Consider the following 27604-nt stretch of genomic DNA (forward strand, 5'->3'; position numbering starts at 1 on the left):
CCCTGATGCCGGTGGGCTTACCTCACCCGCGATTTTCGGGGTGACAGGTTCCCTTTAAGGTTCATGAAGATGTGAAAATGACCTCTGCAAAGTATATAGAGTTTCTAACTGACAACTTTCTTCGATGGTATAAAAAGCAGAAACGTGCCTTCAGGAGCAAAATCATCTTCATGCATGGCAATGCCCCATCTTATGCTGCAAATAATACCTCTGAGTCATTGGCTGCTATGGGCATAAAAGGAGATAAACTCATGGTGTGGCCACCATCTTCCCCTGACCTCAACCGTACAGAGAACCTTTGGAGTATCATCCAGCACAAGATCTATGAGGGTGGGAGGCAGTTCACATCAAAACAGCAGCTCTGGGAAGCTATTCTGACTTCAGGCAAATAAATACAAGCAGAAACTCTCCAAAAACTCACAAGTTCAATGGATGCAAGAATTGTGAAGGTGATATCAAAGAAGGGGTCCAATGTTAACATGTAACTTGGCCTGTTAGGATGTTTTGGAGTTAAATAGCTTTTACTCGGACTCCCATGACAGCACGACAGAGAGAGGGGATCCGCCCATTAGGAACAGGAAACCTACAGATACAAAAGGGCGGTACCTCTCCCTTGTCTCAGTTTGGTTTCCTGTTCCTGAGGGGACGGGTTCCTACAGAGAATGGAAGCCCAGGCCGGCCGGCCGATTACGGTAGCGGGGGGGTCTCCTACCTCGGCCGGTGCGGAGATCCCTGGAGACGCCACGGTGGTCCTGGATGGATTGCACGCGGTGGCGTTCGCAGCAGGGAGCGGAGTCCGGAGGATTTCCTGCATCCAGGAGAGTCAGCGCAGGTAAGTATTCCCATTGGTGGCGCAGCGGTGCGGCATGGCTGCGGGTACCGGGCTCGGATGCGTGGTCGAGCTCCGGAGCGCTGCCGGTCCGTCCCCAGTGTCCTGCACCGCTCTCAGCGTGTGCTGGAGCGTTTCCGGGTGCGGTGACGTCTGGGGGCGGAGTTTGGTTGTCGCTTCCGGGTCGCCGGGCGTCTGCGCATGCGCGGGCGTTCCAAGATGGCGGCGCCCATTGCATCTGAATGCCGGTTCACCCAGATAGCCCTCTGCCCTCCTTGCGGTGTCCAGGGCCAATAGGGTTAGCGCTGACCTATCTGCTGACCGGATCCAAGGGGGATATAAGCAGGTCACATGGTCAGTACCTTGCTTTTGGTTGTATTCCGTCATGGAGAGTGGTGGTGAGCAGCAGCAGCAGCAGCTGTCAGACGAGATGCGTCAGAAGCCCAAGAAGGATAGAGGTGACCAACCCAGTCGAAAGAGCTCATCCGAACAAGGATCCAGAGCTTCGACTAGAAAAGAACCCCCTCGGATTTCGGTACTTGATTGGGCGCACGGGTAAGTGATCTACGTGAAAGTTCACTCTGTGACGCTAATTCGTCAGAAGAGGAAAGAGAAGAAGATACTTATCTCTCTAGTCCTTTCTCCTCTTCATCAGATGAGGAATCTGGACGATTTTGTCTACCCCTAGATAAGGTTGATAAGGTGGTCAAGTCAGTTAGAGGCACGATGGGTATAGAGGAACCCAAATCACAGCCTTCTAAACAGGAGTTAATGTTTAGTGGGTTAGATCGTAAGAAACATAGATCTTTCCCAGTAAATGAGAAGATCAAAGAGTTGATACTCCGAGAATGGAAAAAGCCTGAAAAAAAGGGGGCCTTACCGCCAGCTTTAAAGCGCAGATATCCCTTTGATGATCCAGTGGTGGAGACATGGGATAAAGCTCCAAGGTTGGACGCGGCTGTAGCAAAGGCGTCAAAGAAAGCCTCATTACCCTTTGAGGATATGGGGACCCTCAAAGATCCCCTAGACAAAAAAGCAGATATCTTTCTAAAAAGTACCTGGGAGATGGCGGCTGGATCCCTCAGACCAGCAGTGGCCACGACATGCACAGCCAGGTCATTAATGGTCTGGCTAGACCAGTTAGAGTCTCAGCTGAAGGATGGGGCATCCAGAGATTCTATTCTCAAAGCGCTTCCGACAATTCAGAACGCTGCAGCCTTCCTATCGGATGCTTCTGTGGACTCTGTCAGGATGGCGGCCAGAGCGGCAGGTCTGTGTAACGCAGCTCGCAGGGCCTTATGGTTAAAATGCTGGTCAGGTGACATCCAGTCCAGAACTAAGCTCTGCACCATTCCATGTGAAGGACCGTATCTCTTTGGTCCAACACTGGACAAGTTGCTGGAAAAGGCAGGCGATGATAAAAAGAAATTTCCCAGCCTGTATTCAGCATCCTACCGCAGACCCTTCAGTCGAAGAAGATTTGGTCGTGGAAAGAAAAGAGGGTCCTCTCCCACTAGAGAGAGTTTCAGATGGGAAGATAGACGCGGTAGAGGTACGGGATATATGTTTTGTCGTTCCTCAAAGGATCAGAAAAAACCAGATCAATGACTAGCAGTCCCTGTGGGGGGCAGACTGTCAGCATTCTCCACAGCATGGCTTGACATTTCAAACAGTAGATGGGTCATTGACATTGTTACTAAAGGTCTAAAGTTGGACTTTAATCATTGGCCTCGGGATAAATTCAGATTAACCCCTTATCGTTCCTCCCCCCTGGAGCAAGCAGCCCTAGAGGCTGAAGTCATAAACTTATGCACCAAGAATGTATTGGTGGAGGTTCCAGTTTCAGAAAAAGGAAGGGGATTTTATTCTCCTCTTTTTCTGATCAAAAAACCAGATGGATCGTTTAGAACGATCATTAATCTAAAGTGTCTTAATAAATTCCTGGTTAATGAGTCCTTCAAAATGGAAACAATTAATTCCGCAATAAAGATTTTGTTTGATCACTGCTTTATGGTAGTCGTAGATCTTAAAGATGCATACTATCATGTTCCAATACATGAGTATTTCCAGAAATTCTTGAGAGTAGCAGTGTTAATGGAGGGTAACATTCGCCATTTCCAGTTTAGGGCTCTTCCCTTTGGCTTATCAGCGGCTCCTAGGGTATTCACGAAACTAGTGGCTGAGGTCATGGCACACTTGCGAGAGTCCGACATCCTGATCATTCCTTACTTGGATGACTTCCTTATAGTAGGGAGCTCAGCAGATCATTGCTTGTCCCAGCTAGAGTCGGCCACATCCAGACTGGAGCGTCTGGGGTGGATCATAAATTATGAGAAATCTCGCTTACAGCCTCAAAAGATACAGAGATTCTTAGGTTTGTCATTAAACTCAGAGTTACAACAGTGTTGTCTGCCACCCGACAAAACAGTGCACATCCAGCAACAAGTATCTAAGGCAATTGACAAACCATCCATGACCCTTAGACGGGCTATGTCTCTATTGGGTTCCTTAACTTCTTGCATTCCCGCTGTCCGTTGGGCCCAATTTCACACCAGACCATTACAATCCGAGGTCCTGGTTAATGATAAGAGGTTACAGGGGTCCCTGCAGAGTCAGGTTACTTTAGGTCCAAAAGCGCTCACTTCCCTTAGGTGGTGGCTGGACAGTGAGAATTTATCAGCAGGGGTTCCCTGGGTGTCTCACGTAACACGTGTGGTAACAACTGATGCTAGCCCAGCAGGGTGGGGAGCACACATAGATGACATGACGGTTCAGGGGCTGTGGCCCCCTTCCCTAACATCAACCTCCTCCAACCAGAAAGAGTTAATGGCAGTAGAGTTTTCAGTAAATAAATTCCTCTCATATCTGCAGGGTCATCATGTCAAGATCCTATCGGACAACCAGGTGGCGGTCGCATACATAAATCATCAGGGTGGAACTCATTCCGAGTCACTGATGAGAGTGGCGGATCGTCTGTTCCAGACAGCAGAGAGTCACTTTTTATCCCTATCTGCTCTGCACATAAGAGGGAAGGAAAACGCCAAGGCGGACTTTCTAAGCCGCAACACCTTGAGGCAAGGGGAATGGTCCCTAAACAATGGCGTATTCGATCAGATTGTCCGCAAATGGGGACATCCAGAGGTAGATCTATTTGCTACCAGGGACAACCGGAAGACAACAAAATTCTGTTCCCTAAATCCCAGGGAGAATCCTCTGGCAGTAGACGCCCTTCTGATCAATTGGGATTTTCAGCTGGCTTACGCATTCCCTCCACTAGGCCTATTACCCTTAGTAGTCAGGAAAATAAGAGAAGATCGAGCCAGGATTATATTGATCGCCCCATTCTGGCCCAGAAGGGCCTGGTTCACTTGGCTCAGGATCATGTCAGTGGAGGATCCCTGGGTGCTTCCGGAGATTCCGGATTTACTCTACCAGGGGCCGATCAGTCATCCGCAGATAAAGAACCTGCATTTAACGGCATGGAGTTTGAAAGGGCGTTACTGAAAGACAAAGGGTTCTCCCCGAGTTTGATTGAAACCCTTATGAAAAGTAGGAAACAAATAACTACAACGATCTACGCTAGGACCTGGCGAAAGTTTCTGGCCTCTTCTGAGTTCAATTTAGAAGAAGGAATTCCTGTAAATCAGATATTAGAATTCCTGCAAAAAGGCTTAGAACTAGGTCTATCTACTAGTACTTTAAAGGTACAGGTCTCGGCCCTAGGGGCTCTATTCTCCTGTAACATCGCCAATAATTATTGGATTTCAAGGTTCATTAAGGCATCCAGTAGATCTAGACCCATTCAGAAAGATAGGTCTATGCCTTGGGATCTCAACTTAGTTCTATCAGCCCTGACTAAAGAACCATTTGAACCTTTACGATCAGCTTCAATTAAGGCCCTTTCTCTTAAAACAGCGTTTCTGGTAGCTATTACATCTGCCCGTAGAGTAGGAGACATACAAGCTCTCTCCAGGGTATCCCCTTATACAGAGTTTCTACCAGAGTAATCCTCAGACCGGACCCAGCCTATTTGCCTAAAGTGTCATCACGGTTTCACAGGTCACAAGAGATAATTTTACCATCCTTCCTCCCTAATCCTGCTAACCCTAAGGAAGAGATACTCCATACATTAGACGTTAGGAGATGCCTGCTAGAATACATCTCTGTTACCGACACATGGAGGAAAGATGATGCATTATTTTTATCCTTCCAAAATCCTAGAAAAGGACTCAGGGTATCTAAATACACACTAGCAAAGTGGATTAGGGAGGCTATCTCTCTGGCTTATACTGCAGGTGGGGGTCCAGCTCCGCAGAATCTGAGGGCGCATTCCACCAGGGCCATGTCTACATCCTGGGCGGAAAAATCTGGAGTATCAATCGACCAGATATGAAAGGCGGCCACATGGTCATCCCCGTCCACCTTCTTTAAGCACTATAGGTTGGATTTGGGAGCTTCCTCTGATCTCACATTCGGGTTAAGGGTGCTACAGGCCATAGTCCCTCCCTAAGGTACCTTACATCTCTGTAATTCTCTCTGTCGTGCTGTCATGGGAGTCCGAGTAAAGCATTAAGCTACTTACTGGCAGCGGCGTTTCTCGGAGGCCCATGACAGCACCCTTAGTTCCCTCCCTATTCACGTGGGGGTTGCACTTCCTATAGATATATATATCTCACACATGATACCAGTTCCAAATATATAGTTGGGAATCTGTATATAATCTGTATATAATTTTGTATATAGTGTATATTTTTTGTGCCACTAACCGCGGTAGTCCTCTCAAGACTCTGAAATACAAACTGAGACAAGGGAGAGGTACCGCCCTTTTGTATCTGTAGGTTTCCTGTTCCTAATGGGCGGATCCCCTCTCTCTGTCGTGCTGTCATGGGCCTCCGAGAAACGCCGCTACCAGTAAGTAGCTTAATGCTTTTTGTTCAGTGAATGTGACCTCCAATGCTGCAGATTCCACAAATGAGCATTTTCAGTTCTTTAAAACATATCAAATGTTTAGAAATTCTACTGTGCCTAATAATTTGGAACAGTGCATTTTGAGTTTTTATTTATTTTGGAGATTATACTGTTATCATTGGAAGGTTTCTTCAATAAAATTTGATGTATACTCTAACGGGTGATGACTTTTATTAGACTGACTGTCATTTGCACCGACCATTTAGGAAAATCCGAGAAAAATAGAAGTTGCATAATAATTTGTAACATAGTATATGTCTGTAGATGGGGTTATTGTGTAAGGCCATGTTCACACAATGCGTTTTTTACTGCGGAACCGCCGCGATTTTGCCGCTGCGGGTCCGCAGCTGTTTTCCATGCAGGGTACAGTACAATGTACCCTATGGAAAACAGGAACCGCTGTGCACATGATGCGGAAATTCGCTAAAAAAGCCGCGCTGAATAGCTGCGGTAAAAAAGAAGGACCATGTCACTTCTTTGTGCGGAACTGCATCGGTTCTGCACCCATTGACCTCCATTGTGAGGGTCAAACCCGCAGTAAAACCCGCAGACGAAAAAAATATCTCGGGTTTTCTGCGGTTTGTGGTGCAGAACCGCTGCAGCAGGAAGTGCGTGGGTGGAGTGTGGCTGTCCCCCTGTACCCCAATCCCACCCCCCCATGCTCCGATGCCACCCCCCCCGTGCTCCGACGCCCCCCCGTGCCCTCATCTTCCCCCCCCCCCCCCTATACTTACCGGACCTCCCGGTGTCCGTCCGTCCGTCTTCTCCCTGGGCGCCGCCATCTTCCAAAATGGCGGGCGCATACGCAGTGCGCCCGCCGAATCTGCCGGCTGGCAGATTCGTTCCAGGCACATTTTGATCACTGCGATAACCTCACAGTGATCAAAAAAAAAAGAAAAAAGTAAATGACCCCCCCCCCCCTTTATCACCCCCATAGGTAGTAACAATAATAAAATAAAGAATTTTTTTTTTTTCCCCCCCCCACTACAGTTAGAACTAGGGGTAGGGGTAGGGTTAGGGTATTTTCAGCCATTTTAACCCTAAAAAAACTTCCTAGAAAACAGAGAAAACTGCATAAAAAACCGCACTAAAAACCGCACCAAAAAACGCACCTGCGTTTTCTTCCATAAGCTGCGGTTTTTGGTGCAGAAAAAACAGCAGGGAAATCAGGAACGTGTGAACATGGCCTAAGTCTGTATTTTATAGAACTTCTTTTTTTTTTTTTTTCGAGAAATGGTGCTTCATTTGGTATTTTGTTTTTCCAATAATCTTTTTGAAGGGAAAAGGTAAGGGGTGAGGGGAAAAATGGAAAGACCCCCATATAATATGGGGAAAAGGGAAAGAAGACAGGTTTACATACAGACATTTCCATAGGTTCACAATACAACTGTTGCTTCCTGAAATAGAAACTTAAATAGTACATATATACAATTGCTTGTGACGCCAAATTAAATATTGCTCCTGAAAATAAGTCAGTAAATTTAAATAGTACATGTATACATTTGCAAATAACACGAAGCTAAATGTTGCTCAATCATTTGGTATTTTGTGACCCTATTCTGTGAGCTGGTACACCTATTGCTTTGTGGCTAAAATATTGTTACTAAAAATGACCTGGCTCCATATAATGTCATGAGGGGCACCATGTTATCTCAGCGATTAGAGTACTAGCCTTTAACGCTAACGTCCTGGTTTTAGAGTTAACCAAGAGTAATATCGACATTAGTTTTTATGTTCCAGCTGTTAACATTACTAATGTTTGTCTATGGTGATAGGATACCTAAAGTGTTGTTTGGTATGAACATCACGTATTGTTGGCCATGTAATGTATAAGAGGATCCTATTAAATAATGCTTGTACCGTATTTTAAATGGTCACTGTCATTTCAAGAAATTTTGCATAAATCAGGGAAATGCATAATACCAGTCCAAAAGTTTGGACACACCTGTTCATGCAATGGTTTTCTTTGCTTTTATTGGAATGTATAAATTCAGACTAAAGGCAGGAAAACCACAAATGGGCACATATGGAAACAAGGAGTAAAGAAATGCTTGTGAAACCTCACATTTCTTAAAGCAACCTCCCCTTTGACTCCAATGACAGCTTCACACACCCTTTGCATCCTCTCAAACCGATTTTATCAAATAGTCACCTGGAATGGCATTCTAAGATCTTGAAGGAGTTCCCAGAGGTGCTGAGCACTTGTTGGCTGCTTTGCCTTTACTCTGTGGTCCAACTCTGTATAAACCATAAGGATTTGATTGAGGTCTTGTGGTTGTGGAGGCTGTGTCTTATGACACACTACTCCATCCCTCTTGGTTACATAGCCATTACATGGTCTGGAGGTGAATCTTGGGTATTTGTCTTATTGTAGCACTGTGGATTGAATTTGAAATAAATCGTCACCTGCAAACCACACCCACACCATGCAATGCTCCTCCATGCTTCACGGTGTATATAAAAAATGTGGAACCTTTTCTGTGTTTCACAAAGACATGCTGGCTGGTACAAAAGTACCAATTTTTGACTCATCAGACTATACTACAGACTTCAGTTATCTACTGCACATTCCTCGTGTTACTTGGCCCAAACAAGTCTATTTTGTTTGCAGTTCTCAGTAGTGGTTTCTTTCCAGCGTTTTGACTATAAAGGCCATCATTATCTATGGATAATTAATGTTGAAATATGTCTGGGCATCATTTATGAGGGCGGTTTTCTGAGATGATGTTATTTGGTGTTTTCTGTCGGTGGTAAGGCCGGGGTCACACTTGCTTGTGCAATGCTAGAAACTCGAACAAGTCTCTCGCATCAATACACGGCACAGCCGACACTCAGGACTGGAGCGTGCGACTGCATGTATTTTCTATACAGCTGAATGCTCTGGTCCCGAGTGCTGGCGGCAGTGCCGGGTATTGATGCGAGAGACTCGTGCGAGTTTCTAGCATTGCACAAGCAAGTGTGACCCTGGCCTATCTCTAATAAACTTATCCTCTGCAGCAGATGTCATTCTTTGTCTTCCTTTCTTGGGGACAGTGATTTGATGTTTTTTATGACTGCACATAATAATAATCTTTTTATATAGCGCTAACATATTACAGTTTGCAGACATTATCGTCACTGTCCCCAATGGGGCTCACAATCTAAATTCCCTATCAGTATGTCTTTTGGAATGTGGGAGGAAACCAGAGTACCCGGAGGAAACCCAACGCAAACGCTGGGAGAACTTACAAACTCCTTGCAGTTGAGGATACCTTCAAGATGCTAGCATTTTTCTGAATTGACTGACTTTCATGATCTTTATCTTAAAGTAATGATGAGCTGTAACTCCTTTTTACTTAGCTGAGTGATGCCATAATCTTCATAGAACAGTTGCATAATGGTGCTCAGCACTTTATGGGACCCTTGTATTTTGAGTCAGCACATCATCTTCAAACACAATTTCTGAAGGCCGGTAAGTCCACATATGAATTCTCGGGGCATACCTCGTTCATTAGAAACCATGTCAGATGACTGATGAAGCTGCTTGAGTAAATATCAAGGGTGTGCAAAGCTGTCATCAGTGTAAAACAAGGGCACAAAAAGCAATCTTTTAAACATGTTCTGGGATCTTAAGGCTGTGTGCACACGTTGCGGTTTTCCCCGATAAAAACGCTATAAAACCGCAAAAAAAACCGCATACAATAAGCATCCCATCATTTAGAATGAATTCCGCATGTTTTGTGCACATGATGCAGCTTTCTCTGCAAAAAAACCGCATCATTAATTTTGCGGGTTTTTTTGCGGATTTCCCACTACAAAATGCATTGGGAAGTGTCCGGAAAAAATCACGGCAAAATCGCGACAAAAACGCATGCGGTTTTCTTGCGGATTTCTTGCAGAAAATGTCTGTTTTTTTTCTCAGGAATTTTCTGCGAGAAATCCTGAACGTGTGCACATAGCCTTACAATTTGCCCACATTGGTTTATTTTTCTGCGGTTTTGCGGCTATTATAAGTAGTTTATATGAGCTGGTGGGATCGAACATGCGACACCCCCACCAATCAGATGCTGAACATCGCAGATCCATACATTTATTGTCTGCTGCAGATTACTGCAGTTTCTCCAGTGCATGAGTGAAAGGCTTGGGTTCCTAAGCTTCCAACGTTTATACCTCTTTAATTCTGTGACAAAGTATGAAACGTTTCTGGTGTATTACAGGAAGCTGAAACCAGAGACTACAGTCTATAACGGGTGCCATAAATGTGTGCTGTCATCAAATAAAAAAAGCTAAATATTTTCCTAACCCCTGTAACCATGAGTCCAATTTGCTGTTGGACTTGTGGCATTGTTAGTGAAGCCATTTCTTGGGAATACTCTCCACCATGGAGGAATAAGGATCTGTGCTGCTAAGCTTGTCAAAAGCAAATCATTTGATCAGTCAGCAAGACCACATGACAGCCAGCTGAGAGGAATTAGATGGTCTTTGCAGTGAGAATGCCATTGTGAGCGGGAACACTTCCTGCAGACTCTGGCATCAGATGGTCTTTATATGATGTGCTTTTTTTTTTCTTTTTTTTTTGCCAGCAGCACAGAGCTCACATTTTTGGTTGCTGATATGTGACTTGAACAAGGACTTGTGAGCAGCAGCGTGTGTTGGATCCTCCAGGCAGAAAAGCAAGTGATTTCCTTCCAGGAAGGTATGGCACCTTTCTGCTTTGTACATTTCATTTCTGAACCTCCGCAGGCTGACCTCTAAGAACAGCGATGTGACTTGATTATTTACTATAGGCATGGAATAAAGTAGCGTTTAGGATTTATATTCTGGGGTTGTTGCGTAACAAAGCCGTATTTTTCTAATTATAATTCTTTCTTTTGTCATGTATAATAATCGTACCATGTTGGCCTTTTTTCCTTATTAACCAGCTCATTATAGTGCTGCTTTTTATAGAGTATAATTCCTTTATAACAAACGTTCCACGATGTATACTTAAATATCTTTCACTTTTCCTTTTAACAAGTTATGGCAATGTAACTTATGGGCCATGCGGTTACATCATCAGAGGCTCAGACTCTAGAAGCAACCTTCTATAGGGACTTTAGTATAGTTATTAATGTGTTCCTCACTGAAAATAACAGTATATGTAATGTAATTCTGGAATTCTTTGTACTGTTGAAGAACTGGGCCAACCCTATGGTTAGAGGGGTAATCGGGGCTTGTGACAAAAGTCTGCATTTACTATGTATTTACAAACTGCCGAATTGTGAGTGTGCGGCCTGCATTCTGGCACGATCTCTTGGTATTTTCAATGCAACCAGACGTTATGAGATTTCCCAGCTTGTGGTCACATGCCGACTAGAAGCATTTGACTTCTCTCAATGGAAGAGAATTGAGAGAAGTCGGATGAGTCTAGTCGGCACATGACCACAAGTAAGCAAATGAAATGTGGTCACGCCATTGCCCACAGCGAGAATAGTGGGAGATTATAACAGCACTAGATGGTGGCCCGATTCTAACGCATCGGGTGTTCTAGAATATGTATATAGCAGCCACATAGTATATAGCACAGGCCACGACATATTGTAGAATACCCGATGCGTTAATACAGGCCACGCGGTCTATAACAGTGGCCACGCAGTATATAACACAGCCCAAACCGTATAGAACACAGCCCATACAGTATATAACATTGCCCACGTAGTATATAGCAAATGAAATGTGGTCACGCGATTGCCCACAGCGAGAATAGTGGGAGATAACAGCATGTAGCATCATTTCCAGTCATATAGAATGACTGCAGGGGGAGAGATGCCGGTACGGCCTTGAAATGTGCTGTGAATGAAGAGCCTTTTCCTCATCATCTTTTCTGAAGAACTGATTCTCTTCAGCAGAGCAGCCCTCCTACGTGTTCATCCAACTGGATCTAAATGTGTTTGGTCATTAGCCATTTTTTTTTCTGGAGAACACGGTGGCTCTGTTGATAGCAGCCTTGCAGCGCTGGAGTCCTGGGTTCAAACCCCACCAAGGACAACATCTGCAAGGAGTTTGTATGTTCTCCCCGTGTTTGCGTGGGTTTCCTCCAGTTTCCTCCCACATTCCAAAGACATACTGATAGGGAATTTAGATTGTGAGCCCCATCGGGGACCGCGATGATAATGTGTGTAAAGCGCTGCGGAATATGTTAGCGCTATATAAAAATAAAGATTATTATTTTTATTATAACACACGAGTTGGCACAGTGATTTTAAGAATCTGCAGAATAATCTGTTGCCACATGTGATCATTATGGACAGTTGAATTCAGTTTAACAACCAGTCTCTTATCTTGTCTATTTTTATCTTTTATTTCAGTCACAGTTTTTGTGTTTGTGGTTTCATATAATTTCATGACTCTGCTTCTGTCATATGCTGCCATCTCATCTCTGTTAAATGAGCGGACAGGTGACTGCCTTCCACAAGATTCACTGCCTCCTTTCCTACTTCCCAACTCGCCCACCCGACCACAAGTGTTAAATGAAGTCGTGTTTTTTTTTTTTTTTGTCCCAAATAACATCTCATATCTCCTTTCCCCCCCCCCCCCCCCCCCCCCACCCATTGTATAGGACTTGAAGTGGAGTAACTACACACTCACTTGCCTAAATAGTAAAGTTTCAAGCATAATTTGGCTTGAATGAAGTATTTTGACAAGTTGCAAGGTGAGGAGAATGAGTATCAGGAGGTATTTCAAAATGTCCAAACATTTGTTCCAAATGGAAGTGAGTTTGACAGAAACATAATATCCCTCTGCCTAGTTTACGGGGAGAGATTCCGACGCTAGCGTTTGCTGCATTGCGCAATGGGTGCAGCGGATGCATTTTTCCGGTGCATCCCCTGCCCCATTGTAAGGTGGGGGCGGAGTTCCGGCCGCGTATGCGCGGTCGGAAAAAGCGGTCCATCAGGAGAAAAAAAACGTTACATGTAGCGTTTTTTTTCTCCCGACGGTCCGCTAAAGCACGACGCATCCATCGCTAGACGGATGCGACGTGTGGCAATCCGTCGCAAATGCGTCATCAATGCAAGTCTATGGGGAAAAAACGCATCCTGCAAGCACTTTTGCAGGATGCGTTTTTTCTGCAAAACGACGCATTGTGACGGATTGCAGAAAACGCTAGTGTGAAAGTAGCCTAAGAGGACTCTGTGGACTGGGTATTGTGATTAGAGCATGTCTGACTTTGGATACCGGTCTAAAGCATATGGGCACCTTACTACTAGAGCTGTTCCTCCAGCCCTCACCTACCCCATCTCCTCCACATTCTTTTAGACGAATGCTCAATTTGGCAAATTTAAGTGGAGAGAGGGGTGAGTTGCTCTGTGACTGCTTAGACAGTGATAATCTCCTGGGACAACAGAAGGATCTGGTGCTAAAATTCCTGAAGCCAAATTCTGCTTCCACTGACAAAGGAGAGTAAGGAGGTCCCCATGGTTATAAGGTAGTTAGCCGGTATCGCAGGGATCAGTGGGTTCGACCAACTATTTTCTGTGTTTGGGGCTTTAAGTGAAATAGTCTCTTATGAGCTCTTATTTGATCATCCTGTATGTTTTAGGCGTTCCTGCTGAAGGGAGGCACATCAGTGTAATGGCAATTACTGCTCTCTGACAAACACAGCCCTTGCCAAGCTGCTTATCTGAGGACAAGCTGAACCAATCATAAACATGTCAGTGTTGAGTGGGAAAAAAATGCCGTGCTCTGCTACAAACTTGGCCTTATCTCATAAAGTTTGGCTACATATAATTTTAGATGGCAAATTATTTGCCATTTTTGTAATTTACATTTGTGACCTGGTTTGGAGACATCCTAATTTCACACTTCACCATCATCAAAACCTGTATTTCTCTGATCGCCCATGACGGCACCACGGAGAGAGGGGATCCGCCCACCAAGGACAGGAAACCTACGGATAAAAAGGCGGTACCACTCTCCTGCATCAGTTGGTTTCCTGTCCTTGATGGGAGACCTACGGACTTACCAGTCAGCATTGGAATTCTGGGGCCAACCAGTCCGATTCAGGCAGCTGGGGTCCCTCTGCCTCGGCTGGGGTGGTGACCCGAGGCACCACCGCTGGGGGCTAGTGGGCCTCAAGGGTGCGTGGAGGAGGTGACAAGGAGTTCGCGGTCACCTCCTCAGGTAAGATGCAGCAGCGGCAACATCCAGGGGGGTCCCTCTGTGGTTGCGGGAGGTGCGGCGTGGCCCTCCCCTAGCTCGCGTCAGCCTGCACACTGCAACGCCATCGGGCTTGCAGAGCCGCGCAATAAGGGTCTGCATAGGACCGGGGGTGCCGGTCAGCAGCGCCATATCTGTACTCCGGGCGCCATCTTGGAAAGTCGGCGCATGCCCGGAACTGCGCTGGTCTCGCGAGACGCCGGGGCGACGCAGAAGCAACTGCGCAGGCGTTCGGCGCTCCTCGCTGTAGTCTGGACGCTCCATAGATCCCGACATGACGCTTAGGCGTTCTACAAGACGCAGGAGCGTCTGCGCAGGCGCCAGCGTTTCAGCGCTCCTCGTGCCGGCCGGGCGCTACTGCGCAGGCGCCGAGAAAGAAAGAAAAAAAAAAAAAAAAAAAAAAAGAGGAGCGGCGGGAAAGTTTAAATGGGAGGATTTACTTCCCCCCAGTGGCTCTGCAGTATATCGGCAGGAGCCTCAGGAGCAGTCGTGTCAGCGCCATCGTAGCAAGTGTTGTTTTGCGCAGACCAGCAGCAGCAGTATGAGCGACCCGGCATCTCCCTTGCCTGAATCACCTCCACCTATAGCATCGCCGCAGCAGCAAAAAAGGCGGCAGCAGAAAGGTTACCAGGACACCAGCAAAGAACGCCAAAGGTCTCAACACAGCAAGGAGTCCAGCACGGCGTCGGGGAAAAAGCCAGAGGCTGAGAATTCCCAACCGGTATTTATGGGTCCTGGAGGTGGTAAGTTGATCTTCGTGAAAGTTAGAGACAGTAAGATTATTATTTGTCTCTTTTAGGGGAGGAAAAGCGTAGGTAAAACCAAGCACAAGGTCTGTGCCATCTGTAAAGAGGATCTTCCACTCGCCTGGGAGAAGCAGCTATGTAATTCCTGCATACAGCAGACGGTATCAGAAAGCCTGCCCGGGTTTGCAACAGATCTTAAAAACCTGATTAAAGAGCAGGTGGAAGACACCTTTAAATCCCTTAAAAGGGGAAGAAAACGGAGAAGGACCAGACACAGGTCCCCGTCCCCAGTCTCTAAATCTGACAGCGATAGTGCGAGTTCGGTATCTTCCGACTCCTCCTCTGCATCTTCGTCATCCACTTCTTCCTCAGGAGGTCACAATTGTTTCCCATTAGAGGACACTGATGGCCTCATAAAGGCAGTGAGGAGTACTATGGGGTTAGTAGACTCCCACCCTAAAAAATCAGCACAAGACATTATGTTTGGGGGCTTAGAACAAAAAAAGAGGAGAGCTTTTCCGCTTAATGAAACAATTGCAGCGCTAATCAAAAAGGAATGGAAAAAACCCATGAAAAAGACTCTCCTAACTCCCAAAAGGAAATACCCCTTTGAGGATGAATCCTGCTCCTTTTGGGAAAAAGCCCCCAAATTAGATGTAGCAATAGCGAAAGCATCAAAGAAATTCGCTCTCCCGTTCGAGGACATGGGGGTCCTAAAAGACCCTATGGACAAGAAGGCGGATGCCTTCCTCAAGGGCTCTTGGGAGTCAGCGGGAGGAGGCCTGAAACCGGCAGTGGCAGCAGCATGCACATCTCGCTCCCTAATGATCTGGTTGAATCAACTAGAGGGTCAATTAAAGGGGAAAACTTCCCGAGACTTGATGCTGAAGACATTACCCGTAAGGCCGGCTTCACACTTGCGAGTTTTACGGACGTATGAGCGCAGAAACTACGTCCGTAAAACTCGCAAAAAATACGGCACAATTATTCTCTATGCCTCTGCTCCTATCTGCCGTATTTTACTGATCAGTATTATACGGCTTTGTACGGCCGTAGAAAATCGCAGCATGCTGCGTTTGTCACCGTACTGCGCAAGAAATACGCCAATGAAAGTCTATGGAAGCGTGAAAAATACGGATTACACACGGACAAGCAGTGTGACTTACGAGAAATACGCAGCGCTGTTAGAGAGAAAAGCCGGCAATTCAGTGCGGTGTACAGTAAAATCACACTGACAGCTTACAGTAGAATAGGTAGAATAAATGTGTACACATAGAATAGGTATATATATATATATATGTCAGTGAGACACATATATGTATATATATTAATATTTATTCCAGCGCTATACAGCTTGAAAGCCGGTAATTCAATTACCGGCTTTTTCTTTCTCCTTCCTAAAACCCGACATGATTTGAGACATGGTTTACATACAGTAAACCATGTCTTCTCTCCATTTTTTTTGCAGATTCCACACTACTAATGTCAGTAGAGTGTATCTGCAAAATTTGGCCGTTCTAGCTCTTAAAATAAAGGGTTAAATGGCGGAAAAAATTGGCGTGGGCTCCCGCGCAATTTTCTCCGCCAGAGTAGTAAAGCCAGTGACTGAGGGCAGATATTAATAGCCTGGATATATATAGATCAATGAGCTATATTTAGCTTCATTTGCGGTGAGGCGCCCTCTGCTGGATGTTCATAGATCGTGGGAACTTACCTAGAGAGCTTTCTAGGTAAGTTCCCACGATCTATGAACATCCAGCAGAGGGCGCCTCACCGCAAATGAAGCTAAATATAGCTCATTGATCTATTTTTAGCCTCATTCCCCGGGGTTTTGCAGCGAGGAGCAGCCTGCATTAGCGGAACTCCTTGCTGCAAAATGTTTTAACCCCTTCAGAAGGATTTACATCGTTGGACGTTACAGATCTGCGGAGGGTAAGTATATTGTTGGTTTATTATGTTTTTTCTTTCACAGAACGAGGGTCTTCAGTGACTGGATTGGGCGTAGAATAAAATACTCCAACAACCATTGTTTTTATTTCATTAAAATAATTTTAAATAATGTGTTTGTGTTTTATTTAACCCTTTACTACAATTGGATTAATAATGGATAGGTGTCATAATTGACGCCTCTCCATTATTAATCTGGCTTAATGTCACCTTACAATAGCAAGGTGGCATTAACCCTTCATTACCCCATATCCCACCGCTACACGGGAATGGGAAGAGAGTGGCCAAGTGCCAGAATAGGCGCATCTTCCAGATGTGCCTTTTCTGGGGTGGCTGGGGGCAGATGTTTTTAGCCAGGGGGGGGCCAATAACCATGGACCCTCTCCAGGCTATTAATATCTGCCCTCAGTCACTGGCTTTACTACTCTGGCGGAGAAAATTGCGCGGGAGCCCACGCCAATTTTTTCCGCCATTTAACCCTTTATTTTAAGAGCTAGAACGGCCAAATTTTGCAGATACACTCTACTGACATTAGTAGTGTGGAATCTGCAAAAAAAATGGAGAGAAGACATGGTTTACTGTATGTAAACCATGTCTCAAATCATGTCGGGTTTTAGGAAGGAGAAAGAAAAAGCCGGTAATTGAATTACCGGCTTTCAAGCTGTATAGCGCTGGAAAAAATAGTAATATATATACATATATGTGTCTACTGACATATATATATATATATATATATATATATATATATATATATATATATATATATATATATATATATATATATATATATATATATATATATATATATATATATATATATATATATATATATATATATATATATATATATATATATATATATATATATATATTATATTATATTTTTTTTTTTTTTTTTTCTTTTTGGGACACATGGATCATTTCTATAGCGGTATGTTGGTTTTGCAAGCCTGCGAGAAAACCACGCAGTACGGATGCCATACGGATTACATACGGAGGATGCCATGCGCAAAAAACGCTGACACACCCTGCCTACGGAGGAGCTACGGACCACTATTTTCAGGACATTTCAGCGTATTACGGCCGTAATATACGGACCGTATTTTCATACGCTGAGTGTGAAGCCGGCCTAATAAGGGGAGCTGCGGCCTTTCTGGCTGATGCCTCGGCAGACTCTATAAGATTAGCTGCCAGGTCGGCAGTATTTGCTAATGCGGCCAGGCGTGCCCTCTGGCTTAAGAATTGGCCTGGCGATCTACAAACAAAAACAAAATTGTGTACTATCCCCTGCGAAGGGGAGTTTTTGTTCGGTTCCACATTAGATGATATCTTGGAAAAAGCAGGGGACAAGAAAAAGTCCTTTCCCTCTCTAGGTCTCCCCTCTTACAGGAAGCCCTTTCGGAACAAGAGGTTTTTCCGTAAGAACCCTGGGAGAGGCCAGGGAAAGTGGGAGGATAAGAGGAACAAGAACAAGGGGTTCATCTTTAACAAAAACCCCAGCGATACCAAGAAGCCTTCTCAATGAAGGTTCGCCCCAGGTGGGAGGGAGATTATCTCTCTTTCTCCCAGCCTGGAAAAAGATTACCTCCAGTCAATGGATTCTAAACATCATAGAATCAAGTCTGAGGCTGACATTCAAAAAATGGCCCCGTCCCTCTTTTACGATGACATCTATAAGATCTTCGGCAGAAGAACAGCTGGCACTGGAAAACGAGGTCATCGGGCTAGTAAAAAAGGGAGTACTCCTGGAGGTTCCCCCACAAGAAAGAGGGCAAGGGTACTATTCCCCTCTATTCCTGAGGAAGAAACCAGACGGTTCCTTCAGGACCATTATAAATCTAAAAAAACTAAACGATTACTTGGACGTTCAAGCATTCAAGATGGAAACGATAAAATCATCTATCAAAATGTTGTTTCCCCAATGCTTCATGGTGGTCCTGGACCTAAAGGACGCATATTATCACGTCCCAATACACAAGGATCACCAGAGGTTCCTCAGGATGGCAGTTCTCATCAGGGGAGTCCTAAATCACTTCCAATTTTCAGCTCTACCATTTGGCCTTGCCATAGCCCCGAGGGTTTTCACAAAGCTGATAGCAGAGGTAATGGCTCACCTCAGGGAAGAAAATACCCTAATCGTTCCATATCTGGACAATTTCTTGGTGATAGGCTCCTCCCCGCAACATTGCGAGGATCAACTGGCAATAGTGATGCATTCTTTAAAGGAATTGGGCTGGCTAATAAACATAGAGAAATCCAGACTAATGCCTTCTCAGGTCCAGGAGTACCTAGGTCTCACTCTAGACTCCAAAAAGATGGAGTGTCGGCTCCCAGAGAACAAGATACAAAAACTAAAAAGTTTAGTATCAAGAACCCTATCTCTCCCCTCCATAACACTCCGTCAGGCCATGTCCCTCTTAGGCTCCATGACCTCTTGTATTCCAGCGGTCCAGTGGGCCCAATTACATTCGTCCTTCAATGGCAGATATTATCGGAGCAAATCCATCTAGGAGGGCGTTTAGACGGGCAGTTGACTCTATCTCCTCGCACCAATCACTCTCTAACATGGTGGAAATCGCAGGAAAATCTTTCCCAGGGAGTCCCATGGGTAATTCAGGTCTCGAAAGTCCTGACTACAGACGCAAGCCCTTCAGGGTGGGGGGGCCCATCTGGGCGACCTAGTAGCCCAGGGCATTTGGTCTCCATCTCTGGTAAACAAATCCTCCAACATGAAGGAACTCCTTGCAGTAAAATTTGGCCTTCAAGAATTCTTGGGGGTCCTTCACTCTCACCATGTAAGAGTAATGTCGGACAACCGGGTGGTAGTATCTTACCTAAATCACCAGGGGGGTACCCGTTCCAAAAATCTAATGGAAGTGACCGACTCAATCCTGCAAATAGCCGAGAGCAATCTCTTATCCCTAACAAGCCTACACATAAGGGGAGTAGACAATTACAAAGCAGACTTCCTCAGCCGGTCCAGCCTAAAACAGGGGGAATGGGAACTAAATCGGTCAATATTCACCCAGATCACAGAAAGATGGGGTGTTCCCAAAATAGATCTCTTTGCGAGCCATCTAAACAAAAAAGTAGCCTCCTTTTGCTCCCTATCTCCTCTGGGGAACCCAGTAGCGGTGGACGCTTTCCTGATATCTTGGGGTCACCATCTGGTCTATGCCTTCCCTCCTCTTATTCTGATTCCAGCAGTGCTGAGGAAGATTCGGGAGGACGGGGCGCTGGTCATCCTAATTGCCCCGTTCTGGCCGAAGAGACCTTGGTTCTCATGGATGAGGAAGATGTCAATATCCGACCCTTGGGTATTACCAGACCTTCAGGATCTATTGTCGCAGGGCCCAGTCTGTCATCCACGAGTCAAGAACTTGCACTTGACAGCTTGGCTCTTGAAAGGAAATTATTAGAGAGCAGAGGGTTCTCTCCGGGGCTAATCTCAACTCTGTTACAAAGTAGGAAGCCGGTTACAACAAAACAATACGGCAAGGTATGGAAAAAATTTCTGTCTTCTTCAGGTGTAATAATAGGGAAAGAAATTCCCCTTACTTCCATACTAGAATTCCTACAAAATGGGTTGGAGATGGGGTTGGCCACTAGTACCCTAAAAGTTCATGTGGCAGCTTTGGGAGCCCTATTCAATTTTGACTTGGCTTCAAACAGATGGGTCTCTAGATTTATCAGGGCAGCAGGAAGATCGAGGCCTCTTCCAGTAAAAATTGTTCCTCAATGGGACTTAAACTTGGTCCTTAAAGCCCTGACTAGTACTCCATTTGAACCATTACGCGAAGCTTCACTGAAAAATTTATCTCTAAAAACTGCTCTGTTAGTCGCCCTCACTTCTGCCCGTAGGGTTAGCGACTTACAGGCTCTCTCAGCCAATCCTCCCTACACACAATTTCTAGAGGATAGAGTCATTTTAAAAACAGACCCAGCATATCTACCGAAAGTGGCTTCAAAATTTCATAGGTCCCAAGAGATATCTCTCCCCTCCTTCTGTCCCAACCCTAAAAATAAGGAGGAACAAACATTACATACACTAGATGTAAAAAGGTGTCTCTTACATTACATAGAAGCCACTAGAGAGAGTAGGGAGGATCCCTCTCTGTTTGTGTGTTTCCAGGGTCCCCGGAAGGGGAAAAAAGCATCCAAAGCCACCATAGCAAGATGGATCACGGACGCCATCAGTCTCTCATACTCGGCAAGTGGGATGTCCGTTCCCGGGGAGGTTAAGGCTCACTCAACAAGGGCAGTGGCAACTTCCTGGGCGGAGAAGGCCGGAGCTTCCATAGACCAGATATGTAGAGCTGCTACCTGGTCTTCACCATCCACATTCTATAGGCACTATAGATTGGACCTAATCTCCTCTTCAGACCTTACTTTCGGTAAAAGGGTTCTGGAGGCGGTGGTCCCTCCCTGAATGTACTATCTATGCAATTCTCTCCGTGGTGCTGTCATGGGCGATCAGAGAAAAATATAGTTCTTACCGATAACGGTATTTCTCTGAGCCCATGACTGCACCCGTACATTCCCTCCCTTCACTTGTGGGTGCTCACATCAAAATAGTGCCATAGTCTATTGATAGTCTTTAAACACGCGGTATCTCGTTATGATAAACAGTTAAAATTTACAAATGTTTTAGTAGTCTCCCATCATTCTCTATGTAAAACAACTGATGCAGGAGAGTGGTACCGCCTTTTTATCCGTAGGTTTCCTGTCCTTGGTGGGCGGATCCCCTCTCTCCGTGGTGCCGTCATGGGCTCAGAGAAATACCGTTATCGGTACTATATTTTTCTCCTTCCCCCATGATGGCACCACGGAGAGAGGGGATCCGCCCTTCAGTGACCGGAAACCTACAGATAAAAAGGCGGTACTCCTCTCCCACATCATCTGGTTTCCTGTCCTTGACGGGGGACCTACAGTCGGCGTACCTGCAAAGAAAAGACATACCTGGATCATTGTGGGATGCCAGGCCCAGCCAGACCGATCCAGGCAGCGGGGTTCCCTGTCTCGGCTGGTGTGGTATCCTGAGGCACCACCGCTGGGGTCCGTGGCCTTTAGAGTGTTTGGGGAGAGGCAGCAGAGAAGAGGCTCGCTAGGGTGCTGCCTCTCCCAGAATCCTTATTGCTGGGGCTGAGGCTGGACAGATGTTTGCTACTTTACTTCTAGGGTTTAGTGCACACGCGCAGCGCAGGCACGCTCCTATGACGCAGTGCCGCAAAGCATGTTAAAAATAATAAAAAAATAAAAAATCTTGATATTCTCACCTTCCAGTGTCACCCGCAGTCTTCCCGCTACTCGCGATGCTCGCATTCCCTGTAATGCCTAGCGGCAAAGACCCCAGATGACACAGCGGTCTCGCGAGACCTCACGCCATCACCAGTCATTGCCGCAAAGCATCCTTGGGAACGCGAGCATCGCGTGGAGCTGGAAAACTGCCGGGGACGTCGGAAGGCGAGAATGTCATGATTTTTTTAACAATTATATGGTTCCCAGGGCCTGGAGGTGAGTCTCCTCTCCTCCACCCTGGGTACCCAACCACACATGATCTGCTTACTTCCCACATGGTGGGCATAGCCCCATGCGGAAAGTAAGCGGATCAATGCATTCCTATGTGTGCTTAATTCCGCACAAAGAATGAACATGCTGCGTTTTTTTTCCGGAATGCGATTCCGCCGCGGAAAAAAATGCAGCATGTGCACAAAAAATGCGGAATGCATTCTAATAGGATGCTTAATGTATGCTTTTTTTTTTGCAGTTTTATCGCGTTTTTTTATAGCGGAAAAAAACGTGAAATTTCCTGAACGTGTGCACATAGCCTAAAGCCGCTACATGGTGTCTTCCCCCTCTACATTTTTCAATCACGATCGGCTGGATCTAGCCTCTTCTTCAGACCTTACTTTTGGTAGAAAGGTTCTGGAAGCGGTGATCCCTCCCTAATCATATATTCTCTGTAATTCTCTCCTTGGTGACATCATGGGGGAAGGAGAAAGACGTAGTTACTTACCGGTAACGGCATTTCTCAGAGCCCGTGACAGCACCCATACATTCCCTCCCTTCACGTGTGGGTGTGCATACTTGCTTTTGGTGTCTTTTATTTGTGTAGTCACATGGTGTTTTTGTTAAGCCTCATAGTAATGTTGAATATTACGTTATTAACCTGAAGGGCCTCTCGTGCTCTGTAAACAACTGATGCGGGAGAGAAGTACCGCTTTTTTTATCTGTAGGTTACCTGTCCATGAAGGGCGGATCCCCTCACTCCGTGGTGCCGTCAGGGGTTTTGAGAAATCTTGTTACTGGTAAGTAACTGTCTTTTGGATCTTTTTCAACATTGCCACCAAAAAAATGGTACAAATAGATGTATCTGTAAATATGACTTGACAACTATGGTTGCTCCCCCCCCCCCCCCCCTTTCTCTACCTCTACTAGCCTCTCTTATGACTAAACAAGTCACTTATAGTTGTTACGTCTATCCGGTCTCCGCTTCCCATTATTTAACAACCTGACGTTTCTGGCAATTCTAGGAGCATTCAACATTTTGGCCGTTCCCCATCAGGCTCATTCTAACATGGGTAATTTTCTTCTTCAAAAGGCCCTGATAGCTGGATCTGCATAGTTTTCGGTGGAACAGACACTATTGGATTATTTGCAGTCATAAATCTGATCTATGTTATACTGATGGTTGTTAATCGAACATACTTGTATCATAGTCTTTTATCAAAAAACTGAAGATAAGCTATTCAGTCTCCTTTATGATTTTAAAATGCTGCACCAGCAGTGAAAAATCTATTTTTCAAGTTGTCGGTGCATTGGGGCTGTGACAAACTTCGAGCTTCTCAGGCTCACGCTGTATTTATTACCTATCGGGCATATTTCTTTGGTTCATTAACAGGTAAATCTCTGTTTTAACAGAGCAAACTACGGTACTTGCAATTTAGCCAGAGTATGCTGCTATGCAGGATATACAACATAAGGCAGAGAAGCTAGAAGTACATAGTCCCAATCGAATCCCATTTCCAGGCACAACTTCAAAATACGATTTCTCCTTCAGCAGTGCTAAGTTATCTTCAGGGCTGGTGATGAGCGACTACGGTATTTTAAAAATCTGTTCTGATTTCGATCGCTGTATTTGCAATATTCACCGAACACCATTGTAGTCATTGGGAGTAGAGACGAGTGAATATGTGCGGAAACTATCGGCAAACATAATTTGGCACAAATATAGCAAATTCGGATTCGGTTATCATTTTCCAAACATATTTGCTCATCTCTATTCAAGGCTCCAAGTGACTTACTTTTTAAAGGTAAACAATCATATTAACGTTAAGGGGGGCGGTTTGTTTCGATGGGTACCATTATGCTACACTTCTTATTGCCACCGCAAGAAAAAAGTTACCACCACATAAGTAAAGTTATCGAAAGTTAAATAGTGAAACATTACAGCAGTAGCAAAATTTTAAGTCCCGAAAGGAAAATCTATTTTCTTTAAGGAATTATAAATGTAAAAATTCCCTAAACTGCTTCCAGACAGCGCTTGAAAATTGTATTCCTGTGCCAAATATAGAAGGCATCTCATTTATATGCCACAAGAATGGCAGTCTGGATACCACTGATGGACAATCGGGCCAGCCATGGTGGGCAAGTCATATTGCTAGAAAGATATTGCAGAGTTTTGCTGTTTGCTGGATTTGCTATAATAGAAGCATGTTCTCATTGCCTAGCAATAGGACTGCACCCAACATGTTTACAATGCTTTATTTTATAATCCTGTTAGTTTCCAACTTTCCTAATAATAGCCAACTAAAATTAGCTAAAAGTTTCCGCTGTGTTTTACCCCCTTGCAGGCAGTGCAGTCCAGTGTTGAGATGTTCTATTTCTATTTAGTGTGTGAGTTTAACTATGATATACTTTTTCTTTTTCTGCAATTTTTTTTCTTTAACAGACGTCAGAGTATCTGGATCACAGGGCTTTGTCCTGGGAAAGGATTTACATAGTTTGGTGCTTGGCCAAGCTGTCTATAATGTGGGAACAGTGGCCCTGTCTGGAGTAATAATTAATCTATTGTGCCATGGGTTATTTGCAGTTATTCTTATGTACATGCCAAGGAAAATGTCAACAGCAGCTCAGTACATTTTCCCCATTCCATTGTGTACCGCATGTGGGATCAATAAGTTTCTATTTTCTATTTTGCACAAATTTGGTGTTTTTTATTCATTATTTTTTTTATTCCAACGCAATTAAAATAAAACCGGTGAATTGGCAAATTATTATTATTATTATATATTTGTTATTATTTATATAGCACCATTAATTCTATGGTGCTGTACATGAGAAAGGGGTTACGTACAGAGTTATAGATATCGTTTACAGTAAACAAATTTACAATGACAGACTGGTACAGAGGGGAGAGGACCCTGTCCTTGCGGACTTACATTCTACGGGATAATGGGAAGAGAGAGACGGTCGGGGTTGCGGCAGTTCTAGCGTTGGTGAGATGGCAGCTCTGGTGGTTGGTGAGATGGCAGCTCTGGTGGTTGGTGAGATGGCAGCTCTGGTGGTTGGTGAGGCGGCAGCTCCGGTGGTTAATGAGGCGGCAACTCTGGTGGTTGTGAGGCGGCAGCTCTGGAAATTATTATTATTATTATTATTATTATTACTCTTTGGGCAAAACAACCACACTTAGTTGTGGCTACTTCTTGGTAGTCCTGCAGTTGGGGACACTTCCATTTCCTTTTCTGCTTCCTCTATTGACTTATGAAGAGGAGAGGTCCGAGAGATTGGCACGCTTGATCATACTACATGCAAGTTGTTTGTATTAGTCTGTGACCATGAAAGGTCCAGACAGAAAACAGTAAGGGATATAGTTGTGCAAATGTATGTATTATTTAAGGAAGATGCAGGAAAGATATATATCTTTGTACCGTGTTACCATCTTTTCAGTTAGCAATTAAAAGCTATCAACCACTGAGGACTCTCAATTCTAAATATTTTTCATTTAAGGAAGAACATTTATCTTGGCAAGGCCTCTCCTCAATGCTTATTGTTTTACTGAATTATATAAGTCTACTATTTTAGAATAATTATCTTTGTAAACATAAGGCTGGGGCAGTGGTTGTGAAGTTAAAGGTGGGGGGGGGTATTCTCAAGTGTCTGAGTTAAACCCCATTAATCCTGGAATCTGGGCATTGTAAAGCCCCTTGTGAATGGAGCGGAAGTTGATCACACGCTCTGAGTCTCCACTGGGTCACAGGAATAAGAACAATCATTGCAGGCAAACAAAACCACCGAGCATGAAAAGAGGCATTGCTGAAATCTGTGTTTTTAACCCCTCCCAGACATTTGCAGTGTACATACGTCATGGCGATCTCCCGTGCACAGGAAGCTATGCGCGGGCGATCGCTGCCGGGGGTCAGCTGATTCTGATAGCAGACACTCAGTGCCAGGAGCGGTGCCCGCACCACTCCTGGAACTTTAACCCGCTAAATGTGGCGATCTATATCGATTTATAGCATTTAGCAGGCATACAGAGGGAGGGAGCTCCCTCTGATCGGTGTCATCGCGAGGGGCCGTTTGCTAGTTCTGGTAACCCAGATATGGTCATGACAACATCGGGTCACCATAGCAACAAACTTGCTAGCTCATGCTCTGAGCATGTTGTTACAAATTTGTTGTTAGTGCAGCGCTGACAAGCGATCAGACTGCAAAAAAGTGAAAGTCCCATAGTGAGACAAAGTGAAAAACAGTTGCAAAAAAAAAAAAAAAAAAAAATAGATATATAGATATAGATATAGATATCTATAGATATCTATAGATATATATAGATATATATAGATATATATAGATATATATAGATATATATATAGATATAGATATAGATATAGATATAGATATAGATATAGATAGATAGATAGATAGATAGATATAGATATACATACATACATACATACATACATACATTTTTTTTGGCTGAGATTGCCCCTATTGGCTTATACTCGAGTCATTCCCAGGGTTGGCAGGGGAGGGGGAGCGGCAGCTGTCTAATTATACTCACCTGCTCCCGGCGCGAGCCCTGGACGTCCCTCGTTCTCCGGGCGCTGACAGCTTCTACCTGTATTGAGCGGTCACATGGTACCGTTCATCACAGTAATGAATATGTACCCCACTCCACTCCCATAGGGGTGGAGCCGCATATTCATTACTGTAATGAGCGGTACTATGTGACCGCTCAATACAGGAAGAAGCTGCCGGCGCCCAGGGAACCAGGGACGTACAGGGAACGCGCTGGGAGCAGATGAGTATGGCGGGTGCAGTGCGCTGTATTCACCTGTTCCTCGTTCCACCGTCGGCGCCGCTGTGTCTTCTGCGTCCTCTGCAGTGACGCTCAGGTCAGAGGGCGCAATGATGCGATTAGTGTGTGCGCCGCCCTCTGCCTGAGCGTCAGTGCGGAGGGCGGGGAAGACAGCGGCGCCCAGCGGTGGAACAGAGGACAGGTGACTATAGCATGTGTCGGGGGGGCCTGAGCGACGAGAGCCAAGTATGTAAATTATTATTTTTTTTTTTTAATCACAGCATATTGGGGCATAATAGTCTATGGAGCATCTTATGGGGCCATGTGCAGCATTATATGGGGCAAAGATCTCTATGGAGCATCTTATGAGCCATGTGCAGCGTTATGGGGGCAAATATCTCTATGGAGCATCTTATGAGGGCCATAATCAGCATTTGTGCAGCATTATATGGGGCATATTTTAATATGGAGCATCTTATGGGGCCCATCATAAACTGTATGGAGCATTATATGGGGTGTATTTTGTATGAACCATTATATGGGGCCCATTATGAACTGTATGGAGCATTATATGGGGCTCCTGATTCAATATGGATATTCAAAAACACTTAACCTACTGGTCTCAATTAACCCCTTAATGAC

At 45.0% G+C, this 27604-nt stretch overlaps 1 protein-coding gene across 7 annotated transcripts in view; it reads left to right on the top strand.

Annotated features, from left to right (window-relative positions):
- The window catches only part of RAB27A (RAB27A, member RAS oncogene family), a 113551-nt gene that overhangs the window by 36552 nt on the left and 49395 nt on the right, over positions 1-27604 (top strand). For 3 of the 7 annotated variants that reach the window (XM_069765963.1, XM_069765957.1, XM_069765958.1), the window contains exon 2: positions 10363-10472. The exons of the other annotated variants lie outside the window; for them this stretch is intronic. The gene's annotated coding sequence lies outside the window, so the exon portion shown is untranslated. The remainder of the gene's footprint in view (positions 1-10362; positions 10473-27604) is intronic. 7 annotated transcript variants of the gene reach the window in all.

Source organism: Ranitomeya imitator, chromosome 4, assembly GCF_032444005.1.
Source record: "Ranitomeya imitator isolate aRanImi1 chromosome 4, aRanImi1.pri, whole genome shotgun sequence".
In the NCBI taxonomy this organism is placed as follows: Eukaryota; Metazoa; Chordata; class Amphibia; order Anura; family Dendrobatidae; genus Ranitomeya; species Ranitomeya imitator.